General features: G+C 40.8%; 1 pseudogene; it reads right to left on the bottom strand.

Annotated features, from left to right (window-relative positions):
• Positions 1 to 4,392: 4,392 nt before the first annotated feature.
• Positions 4,393 to 12,709, bottom strand: LOC116271301 (annotated as a pseudogene).
• Between the last annotated feature and the right edge of the window lie 11,332 nt (positions 12,710 to 24,041).

The following is a 24,041-nucleotide window of genomic DNA, read 5'->3' as shown; positions in this document are numbered from 1 at the left end:
ACAAGTTTGTACCCTTCCATAAACATCTTCTTTTTGCATATTCCTCCCGTCCCCCTGACCCAGCCTCTGGTCGCCACCTCTCTCGTCTCTGTTCTCTGTTTCTGTGAGATCAACATTTCTGATTCCACATATAGGTGAGATTATACAGTATTCGTCTTTCTATGCCTGGTTTACTTCACATAGCAGAATATCCTCTGGTTAAATCCAAGATGTCACAAATGACATAATTTCCCTCTTTTTTATGGAAAAATAGTTCTCCATTATGTATATACACCACATTTTCTTTTCTATTCTTTCTTTCTTTCTTTTTTTTTTTTTTTGGAGACAGAGTCTTGCTCTGTTGCCCAGGCTGAAGTGCAATGGCATGATCTCAGCTCACTGCAACCTCCTCCTCCTGAGTTCAAGCAATTCTTCTGCCTCAGCCTCCTGGGTAGCTGGGATTACAGGTCCACATCACCATGCCCAGCCAATTTTTGTATTTTTAGTAGAGACAGGTATGTTGGCCAGGCTGGTCCTGAACTCGGGACTTCAAGCCATCCGCCTGCCTTGGCCTCCCAAAGTGTGGGATTACAGGTGTGAGCCACGGTGCTCAGCCCATATTTTCTTTATCCTTTCATCCATTAATGGACGCTTGGGTTCCTTCCATATCTTGATTATTGTCAGTAATGCGAAAATAACCATGAGGGTAAATATCTCTTCAATATACTCATTTAAATTCTTTTTGATATATACCCAAAAGTGGAATTGCTAAATCATAGGATACTTTTATTTCTAGTTTTTTGAAGAACGTCCATAACGTTTTCAGAATGGCTGTACTACTTTACATTCCCACCAACAGGGTACATCCTTGCCAACACTTGAAATCATTAGTCTTTTTTATAAGAGCCATTCTAACAGGCCTGAGGTGATATAATTAAAATTGCTTTCCTTTTTGCTCAACTAAGTGGTCAGAATTTTGTATTTAATGTCTTTAAACGGTCTCACGCCTATAATCCCAGCACTTTGGGAGACTGAGGCAGGCAGATCACCTGAGGTCAAGAGTTCGAGACCAGCCTCACCAACATGGTGAAACCCAGTCTCTACTAAAAATACAAAATTAGTTGGGCGTGGTGACACTCACCTGTAATCCCAGCTACTCGGGAGACTGAGGCAGGAGAATCACTTGAACCTGGGAGGTGGAGGTTGCAGTAAGCCAAGATCACACCATTGCACTTCCAACCTGGGCGACAGGGCAAGGCTCTGTCTCAAAAAAAAAAAACAGAAAAGGCCTCAAATTCCCACTGAAAATGATTTCTCATGGCATTAGCACAATTTCAGACTACTCATCAGAATGATAAAGTCCCATGTGAGATGACCTGGAGTGGGGAGGGCAGGGAGAAAGCTGCAGCCAGAACAGACAAAGGAGAAGGACTGGGATGCCTGTGGAGCTGGTGGTGAAACTTGTGAACCCCAAGTACCTGAGATGGGTCTCAGTCAATTTAGAAAGTTAATTTTGCCAAGATTAAGGATGCGTGCCTGTGCTCCAGCTTCAGGAGGTCCTGATGACATGTGCTCAAGGTGGTCAGGGCAGAGCTTGGTTTTATACATTTTCAGGGAGAAATGAGGTATCAATCAATCTATGTAAGATGAACATTGGTTCAGTCCCGAAAGGCAGGACAACTCAAAGCAAAGGCATGACAAACGATTGCATTCTTTTTTTTTTTTTTTTTTTTTTGAGACGAAGTCTTGCTCTTGTCCCCCAGACTGGAGTGCAGTGGCACCATCTCAGCTCATTGCAACCTCCACCTCCCGGGTTCAAGCCATTCTGCCTCAGCCTCCCAAGTAGTTGGGATTACAGATGCTTGCCACCACACCCAGCTAATTTTCGTAGTTTTAATAGAGATGGGGCTTCACCATGTTGGCCTCGAATGCCTGACCTCAGGTGATCCGCCCACCTCGGCCTCCCAAAGTGCTGAGATTACAGGCGTGAGCCACTGCGCCCGACCAAGGTTGCATTCTTTTGTTTCTAATTAACTTTTCCAAAAGAGGCAACCAGATACGCATTTTTCTCAGTGAGCAGAGGGATGACTTTGAATAGAATGGAAGGCAGGTTTGTCCTAAGCAGTTCCCACCTTGACTTTTCCCTTTAGATGAGTGATTTTGGGGGTCCCAATATTTATTTACCTTTCACAAACTTAACAGACAGAGAGGAACTGAAGAGAAATGGAAAATGAAGCCAGCAGAATTCTTGCACCACAGAATCAGTGTTGCAGCCTGGGAACAGGCGTCCTCTCTCCACATGTAGAAGCAATGCCACTTCTTCACCTGGATGATACAGTCTCTTGCCTATAGATACAATTTCACTCTAACAGACCATTTCTTAGCCCCACCCCAACCTCTGAAGAGGGAGAGAGGCTGAAAGTTAAGTCAATCACCAATAACCAATGATTTAGTCAATCATGCTTATATAGTGAAGCTTGCAGGGAAGCCCAAAACAAAGGTGTTCCTAGAACTTCTGGATAGCTGGATACATGGCATTTCCTGGAAGGCGGGGTGCCCACACCAACAGAGGGCCCTAAAGCTCCTGGTAGATGGTATCAGAATAGAATTGAATTATACAGGCCAGGCATGGTAGCTCACGCCTGTAATCCCAGCACTGTGGGAAGCTGAGGTGGGAGGATCACGAGGTTAGCAGTTCGAGACCAGCCTGGCCAACATGATGAAACCCCGTCTCTACTAAAAATACAAAAATTAGCAGAGCGTGGTGGTGGGTGCCTATAATCCCAGCTACTCAGGAGACTGAGGCAGGAGAATGACTTGAACCCGGGAGGCAGAGGTTGCAGTGAGCCAAGACAGCACCATTGCACTCCAGCCTGGGCAACAGAGGGAGACTCCATCTTAAAAAAAAAGAAAAGAAAAGAAAAGAAAAAAGAACTGAATTATACAACTCCCAGGCTGTTGATGCAGAGAAATCTCCATACATTTTGGTGACAGAGGTCACAGAAGTATTCTGTATTGACTGTCGAGTGAGGAAAAGGAAATACGCTTTGGTTGATTTATTTTTTCTATATCTCTCTGAGTTACAAAAGTGAAAAATAAGGTGGGGACGTGTATATATTAATGACAAAAGTTGTTCAAGAGAAAGATGTGTCAAACTGTTATCTACAAAGGAGAAGTAGAATGGTTTTGATAAACCTATCCCAAGAAATGTGGAGAAACAGGTCTAAGAAATACATTCTATTGGAGCAGACCATCGTGTTTGTGAAAATCTCCCTGGGCAGTTCTCACATGCAGCCTGGGTTGAAATCTGCAGCCCTAGAAGAACAGGGTTATCTTTGTCATGTGCTGTTCTGAGGAGAGGGGTGACCTTTGCACTTCCTCATCTTGTTTTTTTTGAGACAGAGTCTCGCTTTGTCGCCCAAACTGGAGTGCAGTGGCATGACCTCAGCTCACTGCAACCTCTGCCTCCTTGGTTCAAGTGATTCTCCTGCCTCAGCCTCCTGAGTCGCTGGGACTACAGGCGCACACCACCACAGTCCGCTAAGTTTTGTATTTTTAGTAGAGACGGGGTTTCATCATGTTGGCCAGGCCGGTCTCCAACTCCTGACCTCGTGATCCTCCCGCCTCAGCCTCCCAAAGTGCTCGGATTACAGGCATGAGCCACCACACCCAGCCTGTCCTTCCTCATCTTAATGTGCCACAGGGAGGTGAAAACTTAAGTAACTGGGAGTCATACCCAGGTGAAGATTAAAATTCTCTGCAGATGGTTTTACCATCCTGTGAGGTCTCATCCCAGAGATTCTAATAGGATGATCTAGCTTAGGGCCCCGGCATCGGCAGGCCTGAAGCTCCCAGGGGGTCCCCGTGCACTGCCAGGGCTGGGAAGCTGACCCCCCGAGGGCCCCAATGCCCAGGGAACTTTTTCCCCTGAGATAATGAGAAGAGCTTTATGGACATCTTGGGGCCTGGGACAGAGGACTAGGGTGTGACCAAGGAGCTCTTCTTGAGATAGACTCTGGAGGGGTGTGTGGGTTCTATACTAATGTGTTTTTCAAATCTGTTTAAGGCTGTTTCTCTTCTTGAGGATATGTCAGGAAATGCTTGTGCTCAGCTTTGGAGCTTAGGGAAACTCGTCAAACCTAAGGAAAATCGTTTCCATAATTTTTGGGTAAATGAAAATAATTTCTTTTTTTGTTTTTGTTTTTGTTTTTGTTGAGAAGGAGTCTCGCTCAGTCGCCCAGGCTGGAGTGCAGCGGCACGATCTCAGCTCACTGCAAGCTCCGCCTCCCGGGTTCACGCCATTCTCCTACCTCAGCCTCCCAAGTAGCTGGGACTACAGGTGCCCGCCACCTCACCCGGCTAGTTTTTTTTTGTTTTTTTTTTTTTTTTTTTTTGCGTTTTTAGTAGAGACGGGGTTTCACCGTGTTAGCCAGGATGGTCTCGATCTCCTGACCTCGTGATCCGCCCGCCTCGTCCTCCCAAAGTGCTGGGATTTCTGATCCCATGATACGAAGCTTCATGAAGTCTGTACTTTCATCTGACTGATAGAAATACAAAAACATTTTATTTTTGCCTTCTTTTTGGTGGGTACAAATTTCCTTGGTGATAAATGAGAAAAAGAGAGGAAAGAAAATATCTGGGCTGTGATGGGGACTGGTCTCTACCTGTTTTTCTGAGGGTGTGGCTTCAAAAGAGTTAAATCACACACACCACTACAACAATTAGCATTAGCGATCCCTTTCTTTTAAGATAATAAAATGGAAAATACCCAATGGACATAAACATGTTCAAAAGGTTTTTTTTTTTTTCCTCTCAAGCCAATTTCCACCCTCATAAAAAGAGACAAATGATTATTATGATTGGATGCTAACTCCATCGGACATTCTATTACTCACTCAGCCACTCGTCCCCCATAGAGGTGACAGGAACAGGCAGTAGGTTTTTTAGTCACGTTATAGTAGTAAACAGATGTTTTAATGACAGCTTATTTGATTTCCATTGATCCTTTGAATCCATATGAAAAAGCATGGCTGTCATTCCCTGCCTGCCCATAGCTGACCACATTCAGCTGCACTGGGAACCACAAAGAAAGAAAAAAATTATTTACTCCAGTGTTCATTAATTGGGATTTTAAATTGATGTGTCTTCCATAGAGCCTCAGGGTGGTGAAAATGTGACAGGGGCTGCTGTGGTTTCCAGAACGAGCTCCTATCCTCTGGGGGTCCTGAGATGGATTGATCCTGGAGTCCAACACAGGATCCGACAAAGTGGATTGATCCTGGAGTCCTCTTGAAAGACAATGGTCCCATTGGATGGAACATGGGTGGCTGAAATCCTGGGGGTAGCAGCAGGAGACACCAGGGGCTGGTGGCCAGGCAATGCTCACCACAGCTGGAGGAGCACATGGGGGTAGGTTGCTGTGGTTGGCAGATATATCTGCTGCTGCTGCAGGAGAAGGAAGAGTTCCTGTTCCTGGAAGTGCTGGAATAGGCGTTAGCTGGATCCCAGCCTGTGGTTCTGTCCTTTTTCTTTTCCTCTGGCTGCTTGGGATCCTCTCCATTTTACACTGAGTTTGCAGCCCTTGACAATCAACTTACTAAAGGATTTCTCCGCAGCCACTTCTGCAGCCTGCCCTGTGGAAACCTGGATGAAAGCCCTCTACTGTCTGGTCTGCACAATAGTGATCATTCAGATCTTCAAATAACTAGAAATGATTATTTAGATCTGTCTCAGTAATGGCATCACCCAGATCACCAACACAGAGTGTGGTGATAACCTTGTCCTTTGGTGGATCCAGACAAGGCATGGCGAAGCCTGCTTTAGAAGCTTATCTGCTCCAGGGTCATTGATTGCGTATCGGTCTTTAATATTCTTATCAGCAAGGGGGTCATCTGGATCTGCAGGCTTCTCATGTCTGTATGGGCCATCCTCTTCTCCCTCACACTCTTCTTTCACCCAGAAGGAGCAAATGTGCTTATTCCTCTGGTAGTAGGGTGTGGTCTGTGCCAGTTTGCACAGCACATCACTGGTGTATGTGACTCTCCCCAGCCGGCCAACTGGCTGTGTTCTGTCTATTATATTCTGCATGTAGTACTCTTCACTGTTGTCTGACTTTGCCAAGTCATCTTTTAAAGACAATTCTGTATCATGAACCTGAATGGACAGGCCATAGTCTAGGACTAACAGGCAGGCCTGGCCGATGTTGCTCAATGTCCTGCAGGCTTGGCACACTTCAGTCTTCTTGAAATGCATGTGGATCCCAGGGTACCAGCAAAACACTGTGTATGGCCTGGAATCGATTTTCCATTTTGTCTCATACTTTTCTTTGGTCATTCAGATATATGGGTTTTCTCCAAGACATGTCTGGCACAGAATAGAGAAGTTTACATCTTCCTAGTTTTGGTTACTTTAGGTATTGGAACCAAGAAATGTCACCATTTTAGAGGGTCTAGAGGCAGTTGTAGGATTCAAGGTGGTAGCCAGGACCACCACACTCCCGTCAGCCCAGTTCTTCTTCGTGCCCCTGTTCTTGAGACCCTGGGCAATTGCCTTTGACACTATGGTTCCTCTTTTTTGTCCCAAGGTGAAACTCTCTTCCAAGGAATCCCCATTCTTGTAGGAAGCTCTGGATTTCCTGATCTCTCCAAGGACTGGCCTGGAAAGGACAGAGAAATGTGAATGCCCCTTGAAACTACTCACAGTGTATAGTTGAATGGTTTTCAAAGACCCCCTCTATGCTGCCAAGCCCTAAGCATGCTCTCATATCTGTTGGTGGGAGATGATAAAACCTTAAATGAGAAGAGCAAGAACCAGGATCGCTGGGAGAAGTAACATCTAATCCTTAAACTCATGGACATGTCAGGAAGCACCTGTCTGGATATTTATCATTCTCAATAATGGATAAAGACACCTGAAAAGTAAATGAATGAAAGGATTTTCAGGCTACGTATTTCTGCCCTGAAAGTGTTCTTCTTTTGTTTCAGGCATAGTGATCTGCCCTGAGAAGAGACCTTGGATCACCTTCTGGTCACCAGGGGTTGCTTGGCAAGAGCCCCACATATAATGAGCCATAGACTCATCATCTATGGAGCTGCCTTTGTTGCCCAGAATAAAAACTCAAGGCTACGAAGAGTGACTGAGGCTAGAACAGAAAGATTGTGGGTTGGTGGGGGAAGAGAGCTAATTCAAAAAGTTAAAGAAAAAGGTATTCTAACATAAGACAATCTCTACTCATGCCTTGCCTATGAGTTAAGTAAATATGGGAAATCACAGTACTGAAAATAATTATCTAAAATTCTAACCACCAGGAACTAAGCTACAATATTTGTGTCATGGTAAAGTAATAGAGAATTTATCTCAGTCCAAAATTAATAACAAATAATTTCAAAATCAACTTAGAGCTTTGCTTTCTGTGTATGTGAAGGAACAAAGTCCAGACTCCCTCCAGCATCAAACAAACAGAAAGCCAGATCCACGGTGTGACCCAAATGTGTCCAGACCCTGGAAAGTATCTGACAGGAGCACAGGACAGTGGCCTGGAGGCTGAATCCAAGGGAGGGAACCCCGTGGCTGCCCCAGCTCAGAGCCTGCAGAGAGCATCCAGGAGGCAGTGCAGGCAGGCAGGATCTAGGCAGAGCATGGAAATCCCTGAGTTAAGGTAACAGGATTGAGAATATAAGGAGAAAGGCAGCTGCAAGACACAGGGCTGAGTGTAGAAGGGAGTGGTTGAACTAGAGGTGAGACTGGAAAGTAGAAGATGGGGGGTCATTGAACCATTGGCAGATACAAGGGTAATCACCAACTAAACAAACTTATCTCAGTGTAAAAGGGAAAAGGAACCCTGCTTTTTTCTTTGAGAAGATTTTTAAAAGAAAACTTGTCCTTATGAGTTTCTTCTCTGTCCCTTTGTGATATATGGAAGTCTCTTCAAAAGCTAAGTAGCCTCTTGCCAGCTTCCAACCAAGACTATCTTTCTCAAGGGCCTGGGAACCATCTCTCTGAAATGGAATCATTAGGGGACAGAGTTCCCATGACAGGGTAGGAGCCCAACTTCTGCCAGTGCCTGGCTCTAACTTACTAACCTACTCCTGCCAGAAACTATGAGACACTGATCTTTTCTTGTCATAAATCTGATTAGTGAACATAGTGGCTACCCTTGAGGGACATGTAAAAACAGAGCTGTCAAGTCCCTTCCTTGAGGACTGGTTACTGTTTATCTCGGGAACACGCATGCACTGGCTGTGACTGCCTGGCTAAGCACGAGAGTGAGATTTCCTTCTTTCTTGCAATGTGCTAAGTTATTGTCTGTTTTGTGCATCACAATGCGGTTTAATGATTCTTCCATGAAACTGTTTTCTTTCTCTTCTGTCTCTCTAGAGAGATGTCCTGGGTTTGCAGGAGACGTTGTTGTTAATCATATTCCCCACCACAGACAGTGACATCACTGTGCTAGAGGGGAGCCCAAGACCTGAGTGACAGCATCTCTCCCTGCTGCCGCAGCCAAGGTCCCAGTGCCCAGGACAGGATGCCACCACCTGGAGTAGGGTCTCAGATGGGGACTAATATCAGTAACCTGATATTTCTGCTTGAATAATGGACAAACTAGAGATAGCTCAGTTTAATCCATTCACAACCAAGCATTTCTGCTGTGGAGAAGACAAGACTAGGCATACAAGTCTCTATTCTTCACGGTAACTACAACTAAAATCCCTGGACGTTGTAAGTAAAACAAAATGGAGAAAGCTCTAAAAGGTACAGTACTGGCCCTTCCAGGTGAAAAAAAAGAGGTCCTACGACTTTGGGTCTAAGGGTATGCTGTAGAACATTTACTAAATTCAGGACAGTATGACATGGCCCTGAACAAGTAGTCAGTTTTTCAAATATTTGAGCCATATTTGGGATGACAGCACCTATGGCCGGAGTCACCCTATTCAGTTCCTGATAATCAACTTTCATTCTCCAGTTCCCTTCATGTTTTGGCACCAACCACACCAGGCCATTTTTTGGGCTCTGTGCAGACACACAAATCCCACCCTCTCCCGTTTCTGAATAGTAGCTCTTATCTCGTGTGCCCTCCTGGGAGGCAATATTGTTTGATACGCACCAACCTTCTTGGGTGGGATAACATCACCAGCTTCCATTTGGCTTCCCCTCAGAGCATCCTCACCTGGAGACAGAACTTGCCTAAGGCTGCTTCAAGGGCATCTCCCAGGAGAGTTTCAATATCCAATATGTGCTCTGGGATTGGGGCTCACCAGAGCCAAATTCCAAGCAGTTCCAAAGCAGACAAATGAATCGTTCTTCCCACATGGGCCTCTAATCTCCCTCAGTGGCCTTACATTGAGGAGAACCTTGGACTGTATGTCACATCTGAGGCTGCAGTGCTCTTTTAACTCTCTGTCTCTTTGCTTCCACATGTTGGAACCCAGAGCCCCTGCTGCCCAAAGTTTCCAGTGCCAGGACTGGACGCCATGGGCTCCCCACATGCCTCTCCACAGAGTCCCTCTTTTTGCACCTTGCCCTCTACATGGGCAGTTAACAGAGTGTCCCACAGTGGAAGAGTATAGGTCTCTCTGTAGTTGCAATTCCTTCTGTAACTCAGTACCTTGCTCTCAGCCACCAGCTAAACAGGCTGCCCACGGCACAGAACAGCCTATTCCTTTCCTCCCCACCAACCACTGGGCTTCCTTACTGCTGACCCATTGCAAACCCTCCATGAGGCTCCCTCAAGCCTGTAGAGCTTTGCGGCATCTTGGCCCTCCCAGGGCAGCCCGCAGGCATCAGGAAGGTGGGTGACAGAGCCCCACATAGTCCTTTGTAGGCCCTCTGAGATCTTTCTGGCAGGATTCTGTTTTCCCCAGCTCATTTCTTGGAATCCTATTGACCACATCAAGGCTCAAATTTCCTCCAAAGTGGTAGCAGAGTTCCTACAGGGACTGCCCCAAACCATCCTGAAATGGGGCCAGTTGGTATTCCAAAGAAGGAAGCACTAAATCTCAGGGTGATAAGTTCAAAGTATGTATTAGAACAGACACACAGGGGGGCTATGGCATATCCTCCTGAGGGATAATGAGCTGGAGATGTTTTTCCTGGGTATGTCCACAGTGAGGAGTCTGGTTATGGAGTTTGTATGAGGGCTTAAGAAATTTGGCTTAGGACCAGGGCTGGTATCTTTGAGAGTTTTCAGCAACCTTTATCAGAGCCTAAACACCTTTATCAGTGCCTGAGAATGTTCAAGGCCCCGGCTTGGGTTTAAACCATCAGGGGGAAAGAGGCAGCTGGCTACCTCACAGAGCGGTCAAGTTACTCTGTAGTTCTCAATTGGAACAGAGGAAAAATGAGGGAAAATGGGGGAATCAATGTCATCCTTGGTAGTAAGAATTAATCTTGAGAAATGTGAGTCATTCAATTTCACTTTTCTTTTTTAAGACTGTTTTGTGTATTTGGTTTCCTGTGCATATCCACATTTTTTGTTTTATTTTGTTTTTGGAGAGGGGACTTGTCAATTTTTACAAAAAAGAAACATAGCTGGGAATTGGAAGGTATTACATTGAATCTGTAGATTAATCTGTAAAGTATTGTTATCTTCGTATTAAGTATTTTTATCCTTGAAAATTGGATATCTTTTAATTATTTCAGATCTTCTGTGACTTATTTCAGCATTTTAAAAAGTGAGCGTAAAATCTTTGCACTTCTATTGTTAACTTTTTTCTAAATATTTATTTCTTTTGATGCTATTAAAAATGAAATTATATACTTCATTTTATTATATTTTCATTGTTGGTTGCATTCATTCAAAGTACAATTGAATTTTGTATGTGGCTCTTGTATCTTGTGACATGGATCAATTTGTTTATTAATTCTAGTGGTATTTTAGTGAATACCTTACACATTTTTATATAGAAGATTCTGTCATCTGTAATAAATACTTTTCGTTTTCCAATCTGGAAGATGTTATTTATTTCAATTGTATTATTTCTCTGGCTAATACCTCTAGTACAATGCTGAATAGAGTGGTAAAAGTGGAATTCTTGTCTCGTTCCCAATCTTAAAGGTAAAGCATCCAGCCTTTCACTATTAAGTGTGATATTAGCTGTAGGTTTTTCATAGATGTCTTTTAGCAAGTCTCACAAGTTCCCTTCTATTAGTAGCTTGCTGGAGGTTTTGTCATAAATGGGTGTTTGATTTTTGACATTTTGTGTATTTAAACTATCACTTTTTGTCCTTTATTTTACTAATATTGGGCATTAGCCTGTTTGACTTTTGGAAATTAAGTCACAATTGCATTTGCAAACAAACAATTATTCTCGGTCTTGGTGTATATTCATTTATTACGTTGTTGGATTTAGTTTTCTAGTGTTTTCTGAGGGTTTATGAGCCTATATTTATATGGCATGTTGGTCCATAGTTTTCTTTCCCTGTCAGGCTTTTGTCTGGCTCTGGTATCATGGTAATACTGGCTTCATGAAATAAACACAAAAAAGTTCCTTCCTCTTCAATTGTTGAAAGGTTTTGTAAAGGACTGCTATTAATTATTCATTAAACACTGATAGAATTTTTCATTTTTTTACCCTGGAATTTTCTTTGTAAAAGTATTTTAACCAATTTTTTACTTGTTATATGACCACTCACATATTATATATATTCATATATTACTATATTCTTATATATTTCTTATGTTTGCTTTTATAATTTGTACCTACCAAAATATTAATTTTCCATTTATACTTTTTCATATGTAGTGGATTCAATAGTTAGTTAACATAAGATGATAATATAGAATGAGGCCTTAACCCAATTAACGAATGACCCAAATGTTCTTCTATCGTAGGATAGAGACTATGAATATAACTGATATCCTTAATAGTAATCTTTATATTGTGAGGCAAATGAGCCTCTGAATATAAGGAAATTAGTGAAACTTCCATTTAGTTTGGCTTTTATTAAGAAGACAAGCTGAGAATAACTATTTTTAATCAATATTTAGATAAGTCAGAAAAATACTTTTATTAAGAACAAATATAAAATATCTTGTATTTGAAGAAGCACGTGAAAAGATAATTTGATGAATCAGATTGGTTAGTACTTACTTAGCACATACAATACATTAGGCAAGATTCTGACTAATTATGCATTTATAGACATTACTTAAGAGTTAAAAATGAGAAACCCAAAGATTCATTGGCAATGACAAATTGGCATTTTCTATCGTATGAGGTGAAATAAAAACCATCATAAAAATTCACTATTTTGGTTTAAGACAACTAAATGAACATAAAAAATACTGAATAACTTTATCAGAAAGTTTGACTAGGCATAGAGATCAATGAGTAGCATTTTTCAACAGTGAGCAAAAAACACACTTTATCAAATATCAGACAAAAATATTTTACGTGGAAAAATATCAGGCCTATAAAATTTCATTGACTTTATGAGGTCAGAAATAAAACAGGTTACATTTTTAGGCACTATGACATGGTAACAGAAATGATGAATTAATGTGTAACCAGAGTCAAGTGTGCTCATTATTGTCCCCCCAAATTGTTAGAACTAATAAACTAATGCAGTGAAGTTGGAGGATAGACAATCAACCTAAAAAATCAGTTGTGCTTCTATATGCTAATAATGAACTCTGAAAAAGAAATCAAGAAAACAATTTTATTTACAATAGTATCAAAAAGGAAAAAATTAATCAAACCAAGGAGGTGAACTATTTGTACACTGAAAACTATAAAATATTGATGAAAGCAGTTATGGAAGAAATTTTTTAAATGGAAAAATGCCGCAGGTTTATGGATCAGAAGAATCAATATTGTTAAAATGTTCATACTGCCAAATGTGATCTGCAGATTCAAAGCAATATCTATCAAGATACCAATAGCATGTTTCATAGAAATAGAAGAAAATCTAAATTTAGTATGGAACCACAAAAGACCCCAAATAGACAACACAATCTTGAGCAAGAAGGAAAAAGGCTAGAAGCATCAAACTTTCTGGTTTTAAACTATATTACAAAGCGTAATCATCAAAACTGCATGATAATGGCATATAAACACATAGTTCGATGAGAGAACCATGAGAGAGTCCAGAAATATATGCATGCATATACAACCAACTGATTTTCACAATGGGAAAGAAATAAACTCATCAATATATGGTGGGAAAATGGAAAATCCACCAGCAAAAAAAAAAACAAAAAACAAAACAAAACAAAACAAACCTTAAATTGGAACCATCTCTTACACGATACACAAAATTCAACTTAAAATGGATTAAACAGTTGCAGGGAGAGCCAAGATGGCCAGCTAGACACAGCCAGGAAGAGCTTCTCCACTGAGAGAAATGAGACCATCAAGTAGATTGGCACACTCTGAACAGATCTTTAGAAATAAGGCATTGAATGTGGATGAAGGGAGGATGCAGACTATGGGCTGAAAAGCGAGAAATATGGGAACCCTGCACAGGGTTGTCGAGCACCAGGACTCATTCCTGGCCCTGAGCAGCTCCTGGAAAAGGAGTGAGTTAAATAAACAGGGAGTGGCCCACTCTCACCATGAACCTCAAGAATCCTAGCTGCAGGAAACCCCATGACCCCATGGACATTTGAATTGGTAGAGAGAACTTCCCAGTGAGTTAGCAGATACAGAACTCCAGCCTGCATGGAGCCCAGAGGATTTGGTGCAAGAATGGCTGCAGTGGAGCAACGCCAGGGGTGCCCTTCACCCAAGGCTCACCATGCTCTTCTAGGTGGCTTTAGCCTCTGGTGGCAGCCTATCTTGCCCACAGGATGGGGCCAGTCTGATCTGAGCATGAGCCTATCTGCCTATCCCAGGGTCCCAGCCTGGCTGCACCTGCTTGTAGTGCAGCCTTGGCGGCCTAGCCAAGGTGCTTGCCAGCAGCCACCACCATAGATCTTTCACCAGCAGACCCTGCCTAATAGTCACAGAACTTCTGCAGGCAGGTCTCCAATAGCATACACTCACCCACAGTCCTCCCTGATAGGCACACACTTGTCTTCCAACTACTTAGCTGACACACACTCTCCCACAGCCTCTCCCTGCTGTTTTGCTGCCATTCATGTGCATGCAGGACCTGCCACTACCCACTGCTACTTGTGCACATGCACATGGGGACCCAGATGCTCACTGCCATCTTGCCAAAGTGCTTTTACCAGCACCACCATCACAATGTTGTTTCCAGTCCACTGCAGCTCCAAAAACAAATGCAACAAAAATTAAAATAAACAAATGGAACCTGATTAAATTAAAAAGCTTCTGCACAGCAAAAGAAATAATCACCAGAGTAAACAGACAACCCACAAAATGACAGAAAATATTTGCAAACCATGCATCCAACAAAGGACTAGTATCCAGGACTTACAAGGAATTCAAACAAATCAGCAAGGAAACAAACCAAATAATCCCGTCAAAAAGTAGGCAAATGACATGAATAGACATTTCTCAAAAGAAGATATATAAATGGCCAAAAATCATATGAAAAAAATGCTCAACATCACTAATCACCATAGAAATGCAAATTAAAACCACAAAAAGATACCACTTTACTCCTACAAGAATAGCCATTATTAAAAAGTAAAACAAACAAAAAGAAGTAGATGTTGGCATGGATGTGGTGAAAAGGAAATGCTTATACACTTATACACTGCTAAGAATGTAAATTAGTACAACCTCTATGGAAAACAGTATGGGAATTCCTTAAAGAACTAAATACAGATCTACTATTTGATCCAGCAATCCCATGATGGGTATCTACCCATAGGAAGTGAAGTCATATCAAAAAGACACTTGCACATGCATGTTTATTGCATAATTCACAATCACAAAGATATGGAACCAACCTAAGTGTCCATTGACCATGACTGGATCAAGAAAATGTTGTGTATATACACCGTAGGATACTACTCATCACTGAAAAGGAACAAAATAATGTCTTTTGCAGCAACTTGGATGGAGTTAGAGGCCATCCTTCTAAGTGAAGGAACTCAGGAGTAGAAAACCAAATACCAAATATGTTTACTTATAAGTGGGAGCTAAGCTATGTGTACACAAAGGCATACAGAGTGATATAATAGACTTTAGAGACTTACAAGGGGCAGGGTGGCAAAGGAGTGTGGGCTAAAAACCTACACATTGGGTATAATGTATACTACTTGGGTGATTGGTGTACTAAAATCTCAGAATTCACCACACTGTATAGTTCATTCATGTAAACAAAAACCACTTGTACTCCAAAAGCTACAGAAAAAAATATTTTGAAAACAGATTTTTTTTTTTTTTTTTTTTGAGATGGAATCTCTCTCTGTTGCCCAGGCTGGAGTGCAGAGGCGTGATCTTGGCTCACGGCAAGCTCTGCCTCCCAGGTTCACGCCATTCTCCTGCCTCAGCCTCCCGAGTAGCTGGGACTACGGGTGCCTGCCACCAAACCAGGCTAATTTTTTTGTATTTTCAGTAGAGACGGGATTTCACCGTGTTAGCCAAGATGGTCTCAATCTCTTGACCTCATGATCTGCCCTCCTGGGCCTCCCAAAGTGCTGAGATTACAGGCGTGAGCTACCACGCCCGGCCTAAAAACAGATTCTTAAAGGAATGCTAAATATGAAATTTAGAGACTCTTGCTGCCAGTACAAAAGCACACTTAAGTACATAGTCCACTGACACTATAAAGCAACAATACAATCAAGTCTATAAAACAACCATCTAACAATATGATGACAGGTTCAAATTCTCACATATCAATATCAAGCCTGAACATAGATGGACTAAATGCCTCACTCAAAAGGCACAGAGTGGCAAGTTGAATAAAAAAGCAAGACTCAACTCTATGCTGTCTTCAAGAAACCCATCTCACATGCAGTGATACCCATGGGCTCAAAGTAAAGGGATGGAGAGAGATCTGTGAAGCAAACAGAAAACAAAAGAGAGCAGGGGCTGCTAGTCTTATTTCAAACAAAACAGACTTTAAACCAACAACAACAACAACAAAAAGACAGAGACATTGCATAATGATAAAGCGTTAAGTTAAAAAAGAAGACTTAACTATCCTAAATATACACACATCCAACACTGGAAAACCCAGATTCATAAAACAAGTTCTTAGAGATATATGAAGAGACTTAAATAATCACACAATAATTATAAGACTTCAATACCCCACAGACAGTGTTAGAAAGATCATCAAGGCAGAAAACTAACAAAGATATTCAGGATCTAGACTTGAAACTTGACCAAATGGACCTAATAGACCTCTACAGAACACTCCATCCAGCAACAGCAACAGAATATACATTATTCTCATCAGCACGTAGCACATACTCAAAGATTGATCACACCCTTGCCCATAAAACAATTCTCAATGAGTTCAAAAAACCCCAAATCATACCAACCACGGTGCAATAAAATAGAAATCAATACCAAGAAGATCTCTCAGAACCATACAATTACATGAAAATTACCTGCTCCTGAATGACTTTTCAGTAAAGAATGAAATTAAAGCAGAAATCAAGAAATTATTTGAAACAAATGAAAACTGGGACACACCTGAAGTCGTGTTAGGAGGAAAGTTTATAACACTAAATGCTTACATCAAAAGTCAGAAAGCTCTCAAATTCACAACCTAACATCACTTCTGGAAGAACCAAAAAACAAGAGTAACCCAACTCCAGAGCTAGTAAAAGAAAAGAAATAACCAAAACCAGAGATAAACTGAATGAAATTGAGATGGGAAAATCCATATAAAAAAATCAATGAAACAAAAAATTGGTTCATTAAAAGAATAAATAATATTGAGGGACCACTAGCTAGACTAATAAACAAAAAGAAAAGATCCAAATAAATACAATCAGAAATAACAATGGTAACATTACCATTAACTTCACAAAATTATTTTTTAAAAACCCTCAGAGACTGATATGAATGCACACAAACTAGAAAACATAGAAGAAATGGATAAATTTCTGGAAACATACAACCTCCTGAGATTGAACTAGGAAAATGTTGAATACCTGAACAGACCAATAACAACTTCCAAAAGGGAATCAGTTATAGAAAACCTACCAACCAGAAAAAGTCCTGGACCAGACAAATTCACAGCCAAATTCTACCAGGCATATAAAGAAGAGCTGGTACCAATCCTACCAAAACAATTCCAAAAATTTGAGGAGGAAGGACTCATCCTTGACTCATTCTATGAGGCCAGCAACACCATGACACCAAAACCTGGTGGAGGCATAATCAAAAATTACAAAAAAAGCTTCATGTCAATATCTCTGATGAACGTAGATGTAAAATGTTCATAAGATACTAGTAAATGAAATCCAGCTGCAGATCAAAAAGCAAGTTATCCATGATCAAGCAAGTTTCATTCCTCAGATGCAAGGTTGATTCAACATATGCATATCAATAAATATGATTCATCACATAAACGGAACTAAAAACAAAACCACATGATCATCTCAATAGATACAGAAAAGCCTTTTAATATAATTTAACATCTCCTCATGTTAAATACCATCAACAAACTAGGCATTGAAGGAACATATTTCAAAACAATGAGTCATCTATGACAAACCCACAGCCAACATCATACCGAAGGGACAAAAGCCTGACCAACTCTCCTTGAGAACCAGAGTCAGGCTTCCCATTCACCTGAGTTATTCAAAAGTACTTGAAGTCCCAGCCAGAGCAATTAGGCATGAGAAGGAAATAAAAGGCATTCAAATGGAACGAGAAAGTCAAAGTATCAAAGTATCCCTTTCTGCTGATGACATGATTCTATACCTAGAAAACCTCATATTCTCTGCCCAAATGCTCATAGAATTGATAAACAACTTCAGAAAAATTTCAGGATACAAAATCAATGTACAAAAATTACTAGAATTTCTATACACCAACAACATCCAAGCAGAGAGCCCAATCAAGAATGCATTGCTATTCACAATAGCCACAAAAAGAAAAATTACCTAGGAATACAGTGAAACAGGGAAGTGAAATATTTCCACAACGTGAATTACAAAACTGCTGGAAAAAAATCAGAGATGGCACAAACAAACGGAAAAACATTCCATGCTCATGGATAGGAAGAAACAATATTGTCAAAATGGCCATGCTGCCCAAAGAAATTTATGGATTCAATGCTATTCCTGTCAAACTACTGTTGTCAGTTTTTACAGAATTGGAGAAAAGCATTCTAAAATTCATATGAAACAAGAAAGAGCCCAAATACCCAAAGCAATCCTAAGTAAAAAGAACAGAGCCAGAGGCACCACATTACCTGACTTAAATCTATACTACAAGGCTACAGTAACTAAAACAGCACGGTACTGGTACAAAAACAAACACACAGATCAATAGAACAGGTTAGAGAACCCAAAAATAAAAACACACACCTACAACCATCTGATCTTTAACAGAGGTGACAATTAGAAGCAATGGGAAAAGAAGTACTTATTCAATAAGTGGTGCTGGGATAATTGGCTAGCTATAGGCATGAGACTGAAATGGAACCCCTTCATTTCACCATATACAAAAATCAACTCAGGATAGATTAAAGACTTAAACATAAAACCAAAAACTATAAAAACCTTAAAAGAAAGCCTAGGAAATACCATTCTGGACATAGACTTTTCATGACAGAGACCCCAAAAGCAATTGCAACAAAAACAAAAATTGACAAGTGGGACCTAATTAAACTAACAAGCTTCTGCACAGCACAAGAAACAGCATTAACACACAATCGACAGAATGGGAAAAAATATTTGCAAACTACGTGTTGGGGTGATCAAACCCAACACCAGGTCATGGGGGCTATGAAGTCCAGCGGAGTCAAAGGAATGAAACAAGACAAATTAAGAGTACATAGGGTGGGTCCAGGGGTCCAATGCTAGCATATGGAGGCTGTGAAGGCCCCAAGTTCTGGGAGCACACACTATTTATTGGTAATCAAACAAAGAAGCAGGTGGTAAGGATGTGCAGATGGAGGGATAGACAGGTGAGGACGTGAGGATGTGGGGGTAGAAAGGTAGCGGTGCATCAAGCCTAGCTATGACGCTTTAGCATATACTCTGCTACTTGAGATAAGGGAGAACAGGTTCTTCCAATTCATGATACAATCAATTTGTGATCTTGGGAGAGCAAGGAGCAAGAGGCCAGCAAGTCTGGACACATTCCAGAGGCTACAAGGGGTTTTATGCCCTGAGCCCTGGGTTCTCTCCAAGACACAAAGGGTGTTTTGCCCTGTGCTTAGATTGTAGTGCAGCAGGGCAGCCTTCCACCCTTCGGCACAGAGCTTGGTGTTCCATAGGCCACAAGGGGTTTTAGACCCTGGACCCAGGACATGTTCCAAGACTTTTTTACATTATGTCAGACAAGTGAGCCCTGCCTCAGCTCTTCTGCCAACACTATGCATTTAACAGATGTTGAGATGGAGTCTTGCTCTGTCACCCAGGCTGGAGTGCAGTGGCGCAAATCTTGGTTTACTGCAGCCTCCACCTCCTAGGCTCAAGCAATTCTCCTGCCTCAGCCTCCCGAGTAACTGGGATTACAGATGCGCACCACCATGCCCAGCTAATTTTTGTATTTTTAGTATAGACGGAGTTTCACCATGTTGTCCAGGCTTGTCTTGAACTCCTGACCTCAAGTGATCTGCCTGCCTCGGCCTCCCAAAGTGCTGGGATTACAGGTATGAGCTTCCATGCTTGGCCCAGTATATATAATTTCAAGACAAATATTACAACATATGAATTGGTATTGAAGTGGGAATCAGAAGAGTTCTGTGATCATAGACATTTTGGCAGGAATAAGTGAAAGAATTAACTATCACGTTTTGTATAAGAAAATCACCACCTGTTCTTCTGTCCATTTTGGAGTAGTCAGGCTGAGGTGCACACAATGTATGTTGTAACTGTTTATGTAGCCATGACACACACTCTGTCTGCAACCCCAAACCAAGACAATTGAAAATTAAAGCATGATATGTTTTGTAGAGTAGTACAAAATGAATGGCATTTATGCATGATGAAATCATTTTCTAGTTACCCAATAAGAAATTAATAACGCAACAAAAAATCAGATAAGCCACGAGAGAAAGATTAAATCCCTTGTGATAGGAGGAGGAAACCCAGACTGATCCTAGATTTTGGTGATTGATCCTAGATGGGTTTTGTGGACGCTTACATACTTTCTGTCCTCTGTGCAGCTTGTTTCCTTTTTTTTTTTTTTGAAATGAGGTCTTACTCTGTTGCCCAGGCTGGAGTGCAGTGGCATGATCTCGGCGCACTGCAGCCTCCAACCTCCCGAGTTCGAGCAATTCTCCTACTTCAGCCTCCTGAGTAGCTAGGATTACAAGTGCCTGCCACCACGCCTGGCTAATTTTTGCATTTTTATTAGAGATGGAGTTTTACCACATTGGCCAGGCTGCTCTCGAACTCCTGAACTCAGGTTCCACCCCCCTCAGCCTCCCAAAGTGCTAGGATTACAGGTGTGAGCCACTGTGCCCAGCCTGCAGTTTGTTTTCTAATAGCCAGCATTCTCTTTAGTAGTCCCACTGGCAGGATGGAACAATCAGAGGTTCCCGAAGGAAAACCTCACATCTGGTTATGAAATATACTATTTGGTTAAATGATAAACTTTTTCACTTGTCATTTCCTAGCATTGATGTAAACAACTTCAGGAGTTTGTCTCTACAATTCTATATCTCTTGAGAAAATATTTTTTCCACCTTTTTTGTAGTTGGCAAAATACAATTGTATCTATTGGGTGAAAACTTAAACATAGCATCTGAAATCATAAAACTTCTAGAAGAAAACATTGGGGAAAAGTTTCTTTTTTTAAAATTTTACTTTAAGTTCTGGGATACGTGTGCAGAATGTGCAGGTTTGTTACATAGATATACATGTGCCATGGTGGTTTGCTGCACCTATCGACCTGTCATCTAGGCTTTAAGTCTAGGTATTTGTCCTAATGCTCTCCTTCCCTTTGCCCCCCACCCCCTAACAGGCTGTGGTGTGTGATGTTCCCCTTCCTGTGCCCATGTGTTCTCATTGTTGAACTCTCACTTATGAGTGAGAACATGAAGTGTTTGGTTTTCTGTTCCTGTGTTAGTTTGCTGAGAATGATGGCTTTGACATTGGTCTCAACAATGAATTTTTGAATTTGACATCAAAAACCAATGCAATATAAGAAAAAACAATCAAGTGGGACCACTTTCACTAAAATGTTTCTCATAGCAAAAGAAAACAATCAACAAAATTAAAAGTCAGTCTGTATAATTGGAGAAAAATTCTGTAACAGTGTATCTGAGAATGAGATTATATATAAGGAATTCTTAAAACTGAACATCAATAAGTAAATAACCCAGGACTTGAACAGATATTTTTCCAAAGAAGTCGTACAATGGCCAACAAGCATTTGAAAAGATGCTTAGCATCCCAAATAATCAGGAAATGCACATCAGAACTGCAATGAGCTGTTACCTCACACAGGCTTGTCAGAATAGTATTTATTAAGAAGTCAAAAGATAATGAGTGCTAATGATGATGTGGAGAAGGGAGAACTCTTGCACACTGTTAGTGGGAATGTAAATGGATAAAGCCAAAATGGAAAACAATATGGAGTTTTCTCAAAAAATTAAAACTAGAACTGCCACATGATCCAGCAATCCCACCTCTGGGTATTTATCTGCCTTGGTTCATTTTGTGCTTCTATGACAGAACACTTGAGGCTGGGTAATTTATAATACATAGATATTTATTTTCTCACACTTCTGGAGGCTGGGAAGTGCAAGATTACGGTGGTGGCATCTGGTGAGGGCCTTCTTGCTACACCATCATGTGGCAGAAAAACAAAGGCACAAGGTACCAAACTAACCCTATGATAGTGACATTAAACCCAACTGTGAGGACAGAGCTTTCATGGCCCTATTACCTCACAACCACATTTGCCACAACCAAATTTCAACATGAGTTTTGGAGGGGACAAACATTCAAACCATTAACAATATCCAAAGGGAATAAAATTGCTATCTTGAAGAGATATCAGCATTACACACAATAGACAAGATATAAAAACAACCTAGATGTCTATCAACAGATAAATGGATAAAGAATATATGAAATATCTATTAATATATCTATTTGTCTATCAAATGAAATACTATTCAGCCCTAAGAAAGAAAATCCTGCCATTTGCAACAACATAGATGAACTTTGAAGACATTATGCTAAGTGAAATAAGGCAGACATAAAAATACAAATTTTGTATGAACTCATTTTATGAGGAATCTGAAAAAGAGTAGAACTCATAGTTACAGAGAGCAGAATGGTGGTGACCTGGGGCTGAGGGATTGGGAAAAAATGAAAGATATTGGTCAAAGGGTACAACCCTGTTGTCACAAGATAAATAAATACTAGAGACCCAATGTGCAGCATTATGACTATACTTAATAATTACATCTTGTATACTTGAACTTTGTTAAGAAAAATGGATCTCAAATGAACTTACCACACTAAAATATAGTAACTATGTGACATGACAGATATGTTCATTAGCTTTGTTGTGGTAATAGTTTCATAATATATAAATATATCAAAACATATATTTTAGTTTTTACACTTTAAATACAGTTTCTATTTGTCAATCATACTCCAAAAAAGGTGAGAAAAGATTGTATAACCAAACTAATATCTAGCCATATGTAAATTTTATTTAAGACCATTTAAAATAACTTTTAGATTAAATTTAAAATCTAATTTGGTATAATTTTTTAAAATTTTACTTTAAGTTCTGGATACATATGCACAACGTGCAGGTTTGTTACATGTGCCATGGTGGTTTGTTGCATCTATCAACCCATCATCTAGGTTTTAAGCCCTGCATGCATTAGGTATTTGTCCTAATGGTCTCCCTCCCCTTGCCCTCCACCCCGCAACAGGCCCCAGTGTGTGCTGTTCCCCTCCCTGTGTCCTTGTGTTCTCATTGTTCAGCTCCTACCTATGAGTGAGATCATGCAGTGTTTGGTTTTCTGTTTCTGTGTTAGTTTACTGAGGATGATGGTTTCCAGCTTCATCTGTGTCCCTGCAAAGGACATGAACTCATTCTTTTTATGACTGCCTAGTATTGCAGCCATACCACAATCTAATGGGATTGATGGGTCAAATGGTGTTTCTGGTTCTAGATCCTTAAGGAATCACCACACTGTCTTCCACAATGATTGAACTAATTTACACTCCCATCAACAGTGTAAAAGTGTTCCTATTTCTCCACATCCTTGCCAGCATCTGTTGTTTCCTGGCTTTTTAGTGATTGCCATTCTAACTGGCATGAGATGGTATCTCATTGTGGTTTTGATTTGCATTTCTCTAATGACCAGTGACGATGAGCTTTTTCTCATATGTTTGTTGGCCACATAAATGTCTTCTTTTGAGAAGTGTCTGTTCATATCCTTTGCCCACTTTTTGATGGGGTTGTGTTTTTTTTCTTGTAAATTTGCTTAAGTTCCTTGTAGATTCTGGATATCAGACTTTTGTCAAATGGATAGATTACAAAAATTTTCTCCCATACTGTAGGTTGCCTATTCACTCTGATGATAGTTTCTTTTGCCGTGCAGCATTTGTCAATTTTGGCTTTTGTTGCAATTGCTTTTGGTGTTTTAGTCATGAAGTCTTTGTAAATTGGCATAATTTTTACAGAGACAAAAAAGGTTTTTCAAAGAAGCATGATTTAAAGCTAGAATTGAATATTTAGCTAAAATGTTTAATTTTTATTCATTGTTCATTTTAAAATTCTTTTTAGAGATGAGGTCTTGCTCTGTCACCCAGATTGAAGCCAGTGGTGCAATCACAGCTCCCTGCAACCTCAACCTCTGGGGCTCAAGGAATCCTCCCACCTCAGCCTCCTGAGTAGCTGGCATTACAGGCACTCACCATCATGCTTGGCTGATTTTTAAAAATCTATTTTTGTAGAGGTGAGATCTTACTATCTTACTATGTTGCCCAGGTTGATCTCAAACTCTAGCCCTCAAGCAATCCTCCCAGCTCAGCCCCCAAATTG

The sequence above is a fragment of the Papio anubis genome, chromosome 18 (genome assembly GCF_008728515.1).
Source record: "Papio anubis isolate 15944 chromosome 18, Panubis1.0, whole genome shotgun sequence".
Lineage (NCBI taxonomy): Eukaryota > Metazoa > Chordata > Mammalia > Primates > Cercopithecidae > Papio > Papio anubis.
The sequence above is the reverse complement of the archived record's forward strand: the minus strand, read 5'-3'. Positions and strand labels throughout refer to the sequence as shown.